Source organism: Orycteropus afer, unplaced genomic scaffold (assembly GCF_000298275.1).
Source record: "Orycteropus afer afer isolate SDZICR_OR568_19922 unplaced genomic scaffold, OryAfe1.0 scaffold00116, whole genome shotgun sequence".
In the NCBI taxonomy this organism is placed as follows: Eukaryota; Metazoa; Chordata; class Mammalia; order Tubulidentata; family Orycteropodidae; genus Orycteropus; species Orycteropus afer.
The window spans coordinates 1550728-1563010 of record NW_006921703.1 but is presented as its reverse complement, the minus strand read 5'-3'; positions in this window follow the sequence as shown (position 1 = coordinate 1563010).

Sequence of the window (12283 nt, the reverse complement as noted above, 5' to 3'; positions counted from 1 at the left end):
AATGACTGTTCTGAAAGAAAAATATAAATCCTCAGGCAGTCAATGAATGTGGCCTTTCCATCTTTTAAGATCTGAAAGCTCAATGGGAATATATTACAAGATTAATTATGCCCAGAACAAATAAATACTGCTGTCAATCTTCAGATAATCTTGTTCCAAAAAAAAGTTCATCTGTGCACTTTCTATCATGCATGATGTTTTTAAAAACTGCTTTTAGCCTTAATGTCTTGCCATGCTTCCTGTCACTATATTTTCTCTCTTGCTCCTTACGTTTCCACAAGTTTTCAATTTAGATTGTATTTCCAGCAGATGTTATATCTTTGAGAGTGTTTGCTTTCTCTTTCATTAAAAAGCACGTGTAAGACATTTTATTGTTTTGAAAGAAAACAGTTTAAATTAAGATGTTCAGAAATATTGAATTATTGCTTCTTAATAGTGTGTGTGTGTGTGTTTGTGTGTGTGTTCCCTCTTATTTCAGGGGATAAAAGAACTATACGGAAGAAAATTTGTGTTTGACAAATGCTTAGGAAAGATGAGACTATCCTCCACTAGCTCCTAAAAAGGTAATAAAGAAGAGCATTTAAAAGTACAGTAAAAACCTTCTACTGCAGAGAATTTTCAATATTCCAAACCAAATCTATATAAGGCACAATGTTTATATTTTCTGAAGCATTCCCTTATGCCAGTATAAACATTAGCACACAATTCTAATGAGCAACTCCCTGGGGATTTTAAGTATGTAAAAAACCTGCATCTGTATTAACACAGGTTTAACTACTATTCTCTTTAACAGGCTGGTAGGATATGAACAAAGTTATAACCTCATCAAAAAAAATTTTTTTCTCTCCTAGGTAGAAATCCTTTACCCAAATTATCAATACCTTTCAGCCTACACTCTTACTTCTCTTTTCCAGAAAGGGAAAGATTTCCATCATTAACACCCCTTTCAGATTTCAGTCTATATGTCTCTGGCATAATTTGAGTTTGTAAACATCCCTAAAATATGTAATGACTTGGAATTCTATTAGAGAAATCTTAGACATCTGTGAACTAGTTGGGGAGTTGAAGAAAAAAAAACTCACTGCCGTCGAGTGTGATTCTACTCATGGCAACCCCTCCTTGGGTTTCTGAGGCAGTATCTCTACAGAAATCGATTGCCCAATCTCCCTTCTGAAGAGTGGCTAGTGGATATGAACTGCCAGCCTTCTGATTAGCAGTCAATGCCTTAGGCACTATGCCAATAGTCACCTATGGATATCACCTCGATTGTCTGTTCATTTTCCCAGCAAGACTGATCCTGTTAACCACAACATAAATAACGGTGAGAAGCACTAAAATACAAAAGTATCTCTACAATACTTTGAGGCTATAAAACCTCTGAGTCTGTGAAATTAGTACACAGTGGTTGGTAGTAAAATTTGTGTGTCAACTTGGCTGGGCCTGGTTGAGTGGCTGGGCAACTAGTGGTAGTTATTCCCTATGATGAGACTGGTAATCAACTCCATAGTGGGATCTACCACAAGCAGCTGAGTAGTTGCCTTTGGGTTGTGGTCTGCTTCCTGTTTATAAGGAAAAGCCTTGGGAATAGTCTCTAGTTTATGACACACTTGGACCCTGCATGTAGCCATGTCATTGTTCAGCAGACTGCCATGCTCTGCCGACCTTGGAATTTACGATGGACTTGAATTAATGGCCTGCTGTGTGGTTTGGTAACATCACAACTGTACCTTTTTATTTGTCGACTTCAGCACCCAGTAGCTGCCTGAGTGAAGAGGTGCCTCTAGCTTCAGTGGGGCATGAGCAAGAGGCAAAGCTGAATCCCAAGGTCAAGGGGCTTTCACACAGCCCCTAGAGCCTGGCATTTTGAAGTTGGACTTAAAGTCTCCAAACTGTATGGATAAACTTTAAGGCCATCCCATTTGTGATATATTCTTGTCAAAGAGGTACTAGGTAACAAGAACACAGAGTTAATCTTGATTCCTCACCTCTCTTAAACAGGGAAGTTTTTTCTATGCATCATGAGGGTATCTTATCCTGACTATGTTGCTTTTGAATAGATGATCTCTAATGTATCCATGAATCTGAGATTCTAAGGTTTTACTCACCTTGGTAACCCTAAACATTAGCAGCTATGACAGGGGTAGACATCCAATAAATATTGAATGCTTGACTGCCTGAAAGAATGAATGAGCAAGTGTCCTAATTTAGCATTAAGCAGGAATACAATTGGAGTAGGACTAATGGACCAGCATAAATACCTAAAAGGACATCCCAAAACTGATGTAATCTGGTAGCCCATTAATGACATTAAAACACTTTGGGATGGTTAGTTATCCTCAATCAATAAACATTCCTTGGAAATGGTACTGAGGGATTGAATTTCCCTAGTGAACTGTTGATGTCATTTCTGCAGAAGGCGTGTCTAGTCTCTCAGAAGGAATAAGAAAGAAAAACTGGTGATTGAGAAATGCAGAATTGAGATTTTATGTTTGTACAGAGACACTCCAATTAACTGTAACTCAGATCACCCAGCACTTCAACTGGAATTCCATATGCATTTAAAAAAAAATCACATTTTAGGGATTTAAATGCTCACACACAAACTTTTTAGTTTAGATCCTCACTCTTAAGTTCAGTCTTTCCCCTAAATAGATTAGATAAACCTCTCCCTCAGCTGTAGCAGGTCAAAAATGCTACCTACATCAAATCCCTGGAACTTGTTAATGTACCCTTATTTGGAAAAATGGTCTTTGTAGATGTAATTAAATTAAGGATCTTGGGATGACCCTAGGTTAGCTAGGTGGGCCCTAAATGTCATCATAAATATTATTATCAGAGAAAGAAGAGACGAAGGCAATGTGACCATAGAGGCAGAGATTGGAGTGATGCAGCCCACAACCCCAGTCACTAGGAGCTAGAAAGAAGGCTGGAAGAAATGGATTCTTGCCTAGAGCCTCCAGAGAAGTACAGCTCTGATGACACCTTGATTTTAAACTTCCAGCCTCCACAACTGTGAGAACATAAACTTCTGTATTTTAAGCCACCTAAGGTGAGAATTTGTTGCAGCAGCCATAAGAAACTAAGACATTCCTTAAATACCCCCTACCTGGTTGGTTAACAGCTTTCATTCCTCAGTGAGATCTGGTGATGGGGGGGAGAGAAAATTACTATTACTAGATTCTTTTCTGAGATTCCATAAACTGAGCAAGAAGGAGAGGCTCCCATGCTGGGATTTGGGGAAAGAAGTATAACAAGGAAGCTAGGGAAGATTAGGGAGCTCTGGTAGTATAGTGCCTAAGGCATTTGACTGCTAACCAGAAGGCTGGGGGTTCAAACCCACCAGCCACTCCATGGAAGGAAGGTTGGGCAATCTACTTCTATAGTGATACTGCCTGAGAAACCCAAGCGAGTCAGATCTGACTCAAAGGCAGTGAGTTTTGAGTTTGAGGGCAGATTAATATAAGAACCTAGGATCCTGCTGGCTCTTGAGTTAGCCAAAGGAGTTACTTATCAGGACACCTCAACATCTGAGCACTCTTCCTTCCCTGAAGTTTTACCAAATGACTGTCACAATCTACAGCTGGGGAATGGAACAAGAATCACCTTGCTGGAGACCCACCAAGAACTTTATTCTCCATGTCTGCATTAAGACACTAGCCCTAGTCCTCTCTCCCACTCACTACTGCAGATTCATTAGCAGGAGAAGGCAGATGAGCTAAAGTTGCTAGAGTTTTCAAAAGTGACCAAAATACTCTCCATAAGATATCCAGAGAACATAAATTCCTCTCTTGTTGGCTCCACTTGCCAGTGTCAGAGGGCAGCATTCTAAAGAACAGGACAGAGAGTCATTGTCTGGGAATGAACACCATCTCAAGAGGTCCATGACCCCACATGCAGGTTTAACATCATTGAAATGGTTCTACACCATGGGCTTCCCAGTGCCTCATATGCTTTCATTTGTCTACAAGTAAAGCAACAAATGAAATATCAATGATCATCTCAAAGCAGAGAGAAAAATGCAATTTTCAAAAGAGTTTGATGGTTGGCTTGATTTGAGAAAAAACTGTTTCTGATTAGTTTATCTTGACATTCTTAAGTTTAAATTAAGCATTAATGGATTGAAAGTAGAGGACAGCTTTTATTTACTTACATGCTATAAGCAATTCACTCTAGTAAAATAAAAATTAATATTTTTGCAAAAAAAAGCTCAAATATTTATAGCGATATTTTCCCCTTGCAACTTATACCCTTATGTATGTGAATGCATTCTGCAAACCCTGTAAGAGTGAATGATTATGTATGAGTTTTATTAGAGTTATTCAAATACCGTCTTCAAATATTTGAAAGAATTCATATCCTGCCCTTAAATAAACACACATTAACAAAGCCATAACAGTAACATGGGATTTTTAAAAATTTTTAAAGTAGATGAGAAAAATTAGAAGAGTTGTTCAAAATCTAATGAAGTAAAGAAATAATAATTAAATTCTAATTTTGCAGTTATATATTGACAAAGTTCTGTTAAAAAAATTAACCTTTATAGACATATTATTATATTTAAATATTGGTTTTATCTTTTGGTTCTAAGGTTAATAATACTGGAACCCCTTACTTTAACTCCCATTGATTTTGTTATTGTGATAAATATACACATGTAACAAAATATATGTCATTTCAACATTTTTTACATGTACCTCAGTGACATTAATTATAGTCATCATGTTGCACAACCATCACCACTATCTAATTTCTAAATTTTCCATAACTCCTAATAGATGTTCAGTGTGAGTTCTGTGACAATGCATAATCTCCAACATTTCTCACAACTCTCAATACCATACTTTTTTCCCTTTCTACCATAGTTTCCTCCATATAAATAGTAGTAACTGAAAATTTTCCTCATGAAAAAAGGTTTATCGCTATTTAAGTAGGTGAGGAGGAGGCCATACAGAACTCATGACTGATTTTGTGTTGCTGCAACATAGATCCTTCAAAAGACAGAAATAAGTTTATTCATATATGTTGTTTTTGTTGTTAGGTGTCAACGAGTCATTTCCGACTCATAGCGACCTTATGCACAGCAGACCAAAACACTGCCGGGTCCTGCGCTAGCCCCACAGTCCTTGCTATACTTGAGGCCGTCACGACAGCCACTGTGTCAATCCATCTCATTGAAGGCCTTCCTCTCTTTTGTCGACCCTCCACCTTACCAAGCATAACATCCTTCTCCAGAGAATGGTCCCTTCTGACAACATGACCAAAGTAGGTGAGTCAAAGTCTGGCCAATTCTTGCTTACAAGGAACATTCTGGCTGCACTTCCTCCAGCGCATATCTTTTGTTAGTTCTTTTAGCAGTCCATGGTACTTTCAGCATTCTTCTCCAGCACCACAACTCAAACGCATCAACTCTTCTTCAGTCTTCCTTATTCACTGTCCAGCTCCCAAATGCATACGAGGCAATTGAAAATTCCATGGCTTGTGCCAGGTGCACCTTAGTCCTCAAGGAAACATCTTTGCTCTTCAGCACTTGAAGGAAGTCCTTTGCAGCTGGATTTGCCCAGTGCTATATGTCATCTGATGTCTTAACTGCTGCTTCCATTGGTGACGATTGTAGAACCAAGCAATGTGAAGCCTTTGACAACTTCGATCTTTTCTCCACCTATTATGATGCTGCTTATAAGTCCAGTTGCAAGAATTTTTGTTTTCTTTATATTGAGATGTAATCCATACTGCAGACTGTATTCTTCAATCTTCATCAGTAAGTGCCTCAATTCAGTAAGAAAAGTTGTATGGTCAGCGTAAAGCAGGTTGTTAATGATACTTCCTCCAGTCCTGATGTCATCTTCTTCTTCATATAATCCAGCTTTTCAGATTATTTACTCGGCATACAGATTAAATAAGTATGGTGAAAGGATACAAACCTGACACACTCCCTTCTTGATTTTAAACCATGCAGTGTCCCCTTGTTCTGTTTTAACGACAGCCTCTTGGTCTATGTATAGGTTCCTCATGAGTACAATTAAGTGTTCTGGAATTCCTATTCTTCTCAATGTCATCCATAATTTGTTATGATTCACACAACTGAATGATTTTGCATAGTCAATAAAACACAAGTAAACATCTTTCTGGTGTTCTTTGCTTTGAGCCAAGATCCGTCTGATAATGAAATCCATCATTCCACATCCTCTTCTGAATCCAGCTTGCATTTTCTGGAAGTTCTGTCAATAAACTGTTTCTCTCTCTCTCTCTCTCTCTCTCTCTCTCTCTCTCTCTCGTTCTCTTTTCTTCTTCCTTTTTCCACACTTCTCAGTTTTTCCCTCTTCCCCATCTTGTTATTTTCTTTTTCTCTTCCTCTTCCCCTTTTGTTCTTCCTTCTGGTGGCCTAGTGCCTAAGGCATTTGACTGCTAACCGGAAGGCTGGTAATTCAAACCCACCAGCCACTCCTCAGAAGGAAGGTTGGGCAAACTACTTCCCTAGTGATACTGCCTCAGAAACCCAAGGGAAGGGTCACTATGAGTTGGACCCGACTGGACAGTAGTGAATTTGGTTTGGTTTTGGTTTCCCTTTTCTTTCTTCCTTTTTCTTTTATTTATCCAGCTAAGTACCCTCGCCTCCCCCTCATCACTTCTGCATTTAGTAACCCCACCCATGACCCTCTATATTCAGTGGTGCACACGCCCAGGGAGTGAGTGTACATTTCTGCCTTGGCCATATTTAGTGGCTAGCACTTGCACCAGTACTCTGATGCATTTTTTTCTTCTTTTCCTCTTTTCTTTTCTCTTTTTCTTTCTTCTTAAATCTCCTTTCTTCCCCTCCATATTTTTTTTTTCTTTCCAACTTTCAGCAATCTACATATATAATGTTATCCCAGCCAATAATCTATCATCATTCTTTAAGAAATGGAAAAATTAATCACCAACTTTATATGGAAAGGAAAGAGACCCCAGATAAGCAAAGCACTACTAAAGAACAAAGTAGGAAGCCTCACACTTCCTGATCTCGAAATCTACTAAAAAGTCAAATAGTCATAACAGCCTGATATTGGTAAAAAGGCAAACACAGAGACCATTGGAACAGAATTGAAAAGCCAAAAGTAAATTCATCCACCTATGGACAGCTGATCTTTGACAAAGGATCAAAACCCACTAAATGGGGAAGAGATAATCTATTTAACAAATGGTGCTGGCAAAACTGGATATCCATTTGCAGAAATATGAAACAGCATCCATACCTCACACTATATACAAAAGCTAACTCAGAATGGATCAAAGACTTAAATGTAAAACCCAAAACCAAAGAGATCATCAAAGGAAAAATAGAGGCCAACATAGGGGCCCTAAACATGGCATAAATACACCATCAAACATAGCTAAAAATGTACAAAGAGCAGAAGACAAACTAGACTACTGGAACCTTCTGACAATAAAATATTTATGTGCATCAAAAGACTTTGTTGAAAAAGTGGAAAAGAGTCTACAGACTGGGGAAAAAAAATTGGCAACAACATATTGGATGAGGGTCTGATCTCTAAAATTTATAGTAAATGTCATACCTTAACAACAAAAAGACAAAGAAATAAATTGATAAAAAGGGCAGAGGACAGGAACAGACATTTCACCAAAGAAGACATTCAGAGAGCCAAAGAGCATGAATAAATGCTCATGATCATTAGCCATTGGAGAGATCCAAATCAAAATAACAAAGAGATATCATCTCACCTCAGCATTAATAGCAAAGGTCAAAAACAGAAAAACATGCTGATGACATTGTGGAGAGACTAGAAACCTCATACACTGCTGGTGGGATTGTAAAATGGTACAACCATTGTGGAGAATGGTATAGCACTTCCTTTAAAATTTGAAAATAGAAATAACATATAATCTAACAATTCCACTACAAGGTATATATCCTAGAGAAATAAGAATCATGACATGAACATATATGCACACTGATAGTCATTGCAGCATTTTCTACAACGGAAACAACTTAAGTGTCCACCAACTAATGAGTGGATAAACAAACTATGGTACACTCATGCAATGAAATACTGTGGAATGTTTAATGAATCTACAAAACATCTTATTACCTGTCTGAACCTAGAGGACATTATGCTGAGTGAAATTAGTCAAGGCTTCTCCTTATATACAGAAAGCAGACCACATCCCAAAGGCAGCTACTCAGCTGCTTGTGGTAGATCCCACCATGGAATTGATTGCCAGTCTCATCATGGGGAATAACTACCACCAGCTGCCTAGCCACTTAACCAGGCCCAGCCAAGCTGACATACAAATTTAACTACCACAATTGTGAAAATGTCAATATTACCCATAGCAATCTATAGAACCAAGGCAATTCTGATCTAGATTGCATCACCATCCTTTAAGGACATGACAAAACCAATCACTAATTGTATGTGGGAAGGAATGAGATCTCAGGTAAGCAAATCACTACTGAAGAATAACAAAGTAGAAGATTTTACATTCCCTGATCTCAAAACCTACTATACAGCCAGGGTAGTAAAAACAGATTGGTATTGGTCAAAAACAGGCACACAGACTAGCAGAACAGAACTGAGAATGCAGGAGGAGATGCATCCACTTATGGACAGATGATCTGTGACAAAGGGCAGAAACCCATTCAATGGGGAAGAAATAGTCTCTAACAAATGGTGCTGGCAAAACTGGATATCCATTTTCCGAAAAATGAAACAAGATCCATACCTCACACCACACAAAAACAAACTCAAGATGGATCAAAGACCTAATTGTAAAACATAAAATTATAAAGATCATCAAATAAAAAGTAGGGGCAAACTTAGGAGCTCTTACTGATGTCATAAATGAACTACAAAAGATAACAAAAAATGCACAGAGAAGATAAACTAAATGACTAGGACCTTCTAAAAATTCTATTCTTTATGTACATGAAAATACTACAAAAGAGTAAAAGGTAAACCTAAAAATTGGGGGAAAGCATTTGGCAATGACACATCTGACAAGTGACTTATCTCTAAACTTATTCAAGCTTCAACACTTCAACACCAAAAAGATAAACAATCCAATTTAAAAATTGGCAAAGGACATGAGCCAACACTTCACCAAAGAAGATACTCAGGCAGCCAGCACATGGAGAAATATTAATGATCATTAGCCATTAGAAAGATGCTAATCAAAACAATAAGATATCATCTTACCCTAGCAATCATAGCAAAGTTCAACAAGATAGAAAACAATGAATGCTGATGAGGGTGTGGAGAGATTGAAATGCTCATACACTGCTGGTGGGACTGAAAAATGGTGCAACCACTGTGGAAAACAGTATGGTGCTTTCTTAAAAAGTTGGAAATAGAAATATCATTTGATCCAGCAATCCCACTATTAGGTATAAATCCTAAAAAAGTGAGATTTGGAAAATGAGTAGAACATAGGCACACCTATGTTCACTGCAGCACTATTCACAATAGCAAAGAGATAGAAACCACCTAAGTGCCCATCAATGGGTGAATGGATAACCAAACTATGGTACACAGACACAATGGAATACTATGCAGAAAAATGAAATAAGATCCATACCACACACCATACATAAAACAAACTCAAGATAGATCAAAGACCTAACTGTAAAACCTAAAATTATAGAGATCATCAAATAAAAAATAGGGGCAAACTTAGGGACCCTAACTGATGACATAAATGAACTATCAAAGATAACCAAAAAATGCACAAACAGCAGAAGATAAGCTAAATGGCTAGGACCTTCTAAAAATTCAATTCTTAAATTGAAGAATAATGAAAATTTTGGGAAACACCTCATAGGGTGGATGGACTTGGAGGATATTATTAGTCAATCACAGAAGGACAAATATTGTATGATTCCACTATTATAAAAAGGAAAGGGTACACACAGAAAGAACCATTCTATGATGGTTACCAAGGATGAGAGGGAGGGGTACATTGCTAGCGAGGTAAGAGACAGGTATTGATTTGGGTAAAGGAAAAAGCAATATACTAAAAGTAAGTGACTAGCACATTATCACTAAGAAAAAGGAACACACAAGAGGTGCCTAAGAGGTACAAACAACAAAGGTAAACACTATTACATATGCAATACTGCATTATCAGTAATAACAAACATAAAGCCACCATTGGATACAGAGGTAAACAGGCAAGATGATAAGATATGGGTAGGTGAATGGGACTATACCCATGACCAAATATAGATTTGGTGGACAATATCTCTACATAAGTATTTGTATGTTCTATAAAAATGTCCATATATACAGTAGAGTTAACAGGGAGCAAAGTTCTAACTTCCTAGCCACGACCAAACACCTTGAGGGAGTGAGTCACTGAGCCTGTGGGCTAGGGACCATAGTCATGGGGAATATCAAGCTCAACTGGCATAACATAGTCCACAAAAACAATGTTCTACATCCTACTTTGATGAGTATTGGCTGGAGTTTTAAAAGCTCAAGAGCAGCCATCTATGATGCAACTATTGGTCTCTCCTCATTCAGAGCAAAGAAGAGTGAAGAAAATCAAAAATACAAAGAAACAATTAGTGCAAAGGACTAGTAGACCATGGGAACCTCAGTCTACATGTGTCTGAGACCAGAAGAACTAGAGGGTGCCCCGCTACAACTATCATCCACTCTGAAAGGGATCAAAATTGGAGACCTTGAATAGAGTGGAAGATAATGTTGAAAAAAATTCAAAATCATAAAAAAGACCAGGCTTACAGGTCTGATAGAGACTGGCAGAACCCCCGAGGCTGGGGCAGTCACCCTTCAGGCCTGGAATTGAACTCACTCCCATGGCTCAACTTTCAGGTAAACAATAGGCAGACCTACCAGATGAAAAATTATACCATGGAGGTACACTCTCCTTAGAACAATCAACCACAAGAGATCAAAAGGGCACTATTTGCTCAGGGATCAATCTCAGAAGGCAAAAATGCATAGGAAAGAAGGACACAGGGAAAAGGTAACCACAGGAGGAAATAGGAAGAGAGCTGTTACATTGTAGAGATTGCAATCAATGTCATGAAACACAAGGTATATGAACTGTTGAATGGAAAATGAATTTGCCCTGTAACTTTCACCCAAATCACAATAAAAAGTTAAAAAAAAAAGTCAAGAAAAGGTTTACATACAGAAAAAATCATTCTTTGAACATTACCAAAGGTAAGACAGGGAGGATGAATCATTAAATAGAGGGTAAACACATATTAACCTGAGTGAAGGGAAAGGCAATATACAATAAGAGGGAGGTCGACACAATATGATCAAGACAGAGGAAGACAATGGGAGAAGCACAAGAGCTAAAGACAACAAAGATAAATACTGTTACATACACAATCCTGTAATACAATAATAACAATAATCTATGAGTCGATACATAGATAGACACTCAAGCTGAACAGAGGTGAGAAGATGAATTGGACTGTACTCATGAATATATGTATGCACTGCCGTCGAGTCAGACCCAACTCATAGTGACCCTTCCTTGGGTTTCCAAAGCAGTATCACTATGGAAATAGATTGCCCAACCTTCCTTCTGAGGAGTGGTTGGTGGGTTTGAACCACCAGCTTTCTGGTTAGCAGTAAAATGCCTTAGGCACTATGCCACCAGAACTCCTATAAATACATGTAGGTCTGACAAAATATATTTCTACCTATGGATTTATATGTGCTGCATATATATCCATGAATATAGTAGAGCATACTGGGGGCAAAGTTATAAAAATCTTAGCCATAACCAAACACTTTCAGGAAAGGTGTCATTGGGCATGAGGACTCAGGACCATAGTCTCAGGGGACATTACAGTCAATTGGCATAACATAGTCCACAAAGATAATGTTCTACATCCTACTTTGGTGAATAAGTGACTGGGGTCTTAAAAGCTTGTGAGTTGCCATCTAAGGTGCAACTATTGGTCTCTTTATATCTGGAGTGAAGAAGAGTGAAGAAAATCAAAGACATAAGGAAACAATTAGTCCAAAGGACTAATGGACTATGTGGACCACAGCCTCCATGTCCCTGAGACCAAAAGAACTAGATGATGCCTGGCTACTATTGCTGACTGCTCTGAAAGGGATCACAATGTGAGGTCCCAAATAAGGTGGAAGAAAATTCAAGATAATAATAATAATTAAAAAAAAAAAAAGACCAGACTTCTTACTGATCTAAAGAAACTAGAGGAACCCTGAAGACTATGACCTTTAGATACACTTCAAGCCTGGAACTGGACTCACTCCCATGGCTGAACTTTCCAAATGATAGA